This window comes from Humulus lupulus, chromosome X (assembly GCF_963169125.1).
Source record: "Humulus lupulus chromosome X, drHumLupu1.1, whole genome shotgun sequence".
Lineage (NCBI taxonomy): Eukaryota > Viridiplantae > Streptophyta > Magnoliopsida > Rosales > Cannabaceae > Humulus > Humulus lupulus.
In genome coordinates, this window is record NC_084802.1 from 85,063,301 (window position 1) to 85,065,881 (window position 2,581).

Genomic DNA, 2,581 nt, shown 5'->3' on the forward strand with positions numbered 1-2,581 from the left:
AGTTCAATCATATGACCCAATATTCCTAGAGCAAGCTAAATATGCATGAAGGGTCTAATTTTTTAGAATTGATTCAATTGACCCCTTGAGGCGAAATCCTAGAAGGCTTAGGGAATTAGAGAGGATGTAGGCACTTTTCTTGGATTGTTTAAGCTTTTCATGTGTACCTTATAATTTTTTTTTATCCTTTGTAACCCCTTTTGAGCTTGATAGCCTAATTTTATTTGTTTTCGCCCAAGCAAGAGAGCCAAGTTCCTTTGTGATTTTTCTTCCTTTGTTTGTTTTCACAAACCCTTGAGCTTAGTATGTCTTGGACATTATTTTGTGAAAAATATTGGGGGTGGGAACTTTGTGATAAAGGGAAACTGTTCTTGTAAATTGTCTACACCACATGCTCAGTTTTATTATTCATTTTGTAATTTTATTGTGAGTTTATTTATGTTGCTTTTCAAGAAAAAAAAATTTGTAAAAAAAAAAAAGAAAAATTATATATATTTAGTAAAAAAATTTAGAGCATGTGGTTGTAGAAAAATGAAGGAATTCAGCAAATGTACTTGGGGATTGACATCTACATACTTTGGGAATAGGGTAATATTCTTGAGAGGTCCAAGACAAACTAGGTTTAAAGGTTCTAGCCTACCTTAAAATCCATATCCATTCATGCCCTTAGCCTAGCCTACATTACAACCTAATGAAGACCTATTGATCCAATTTGCTAAGTCCACTACATTAGTGGAGAGGAGTCGTTGAATCAAAATATTAAAATATTGTATAACCTTGGGATTGCGGTTTAGCTTGCTTTAGGAACACAAATAACAATATAAAAAGGGTCTTATGAGAAGAACTAATCACACACTCACGGGGGAAAGCATTCAAAACATTGTTTCGTTGACAATTCAACTTTTGAGGACTTGGCTTTCTAAAAGCTTTATTTGAGAAGTGATATCCCTAATGCAGCATAAACTTATGAAGTTTGATTCCTAGTAGTAGTTGCATGTGTCCTTTAGTTTTTGTTGTTTATCTATTCTATGTTAGCATTGTAGTGTCTTGCATGTCGGAGTGTCTAGAGATGTCTTAGGATTAGACTCATCACTGGGGACGAGTAATGGGGTAAGTTTGGGGGTGGTGATAACTCTATGAATATAGAGTTATTTTTAACTTATCATTTCATTTGGAAAAGAGTGATTTGGGTCTAGCTTAGGTGCATTTTTGGCATGAGTTTATCTATTTTTATCCTTGGATGTTTAATAGTGAATTAAGTGGAAATTATGCAAGAATTATACTTATTTGGACTATTGGAATGGTGAAAACAGGGGTTGGATTATCATGGTAAGCTGAATATTGGAAGTGCAGTAGCTGTTGAGATTCCTGGAGCTGATGCTATGAGAATTGCTGAAGCATTAGGGGCGTTTTACAGCTTGGTAGCAAGTGACGAAAATCTAGCCACTTTGATAAAAAATTTATATAGTCAGCATCTTTTGTCTTGATTTGGTTTTGAGTGGGCTGGTCCAAGAAATTAATAAAAAGAAAACAAGCCCAAAAAGAAGAGGAGAATCATGTGAGGAAGGTGGGAGTGACCTAGGGAACTTTCCCTTTTTGGAGATATATGCCTCATTCTCAAGAAAGAAAAAAAAGGACAGCAGCAATTGCAGAAGAAGGGAGCATGTAGGGAAGCAAGTGGAGGAGAATATTGCCACCATCACCATCTTGGATTACACCTTCTTCATTCCCTTTTGTTCTTTGTCACTTCCCTACTCTATTTTAGAATTCTATTTTGTTTTAATGGTTGAATTCATGAATGAGTGTGTTTTAAGATTTTTTAATATGAACTAAATTTTTTAGTAGCTAAGACCTTTGTTTGAACTCTATTATCTAAGACTTGGAACTTTATTTTTAATCTATGGGATTTGATGCTTTTCACTCAATTGTTTACATTGAATACTCTTGCTATTGCTTTATCAACTTTAGTAAGAAATTGAGTTAATTATAGTATTGAAAATTGTTGTGATTAATGAACTTAGGGATTGAGTGAAGCATGTTGTTTGTTCAATTTTTTATGTAATTGTGTTTATAAAGACATATATAATCACCGTGCATATTTTATTAGGTTGTGGTTTAATTGGTTGTTCTTGGTGTTATTTTAGCATAGACATATGCAAATCTCATTTGGAGCATGCTAGCATAAATGCACTTGAAAAATGGTTATGCAATTTGGAAATACCCAGAATTTTTGCATCTGATCTCACAGCATTGTCACAGCAATAGTTCTAGACCTGCATAATAAGGGGATTATGAGTTTTAGCTCATTTATCCATCATAACATTATTACTTTATTGTAATGACCCAAATTTACTGATAAGGCTTAAGGGCCTTGATTAGGATTTCGGGAGGGCGTAATTGGATTACGTGTGATTTAAATGTTTAAATGCATGCTTATATGATTATTTGGATATATGTAATGCATGACTATGTGTACTAGTAATGCATGTAGGCCCTGACTAGGCTATAAGGGTATGTTCGTAATTTTGGCCCGTTGAGGGCATAAATGTAAATATTTGTGATAAATTATTGAGACCACATT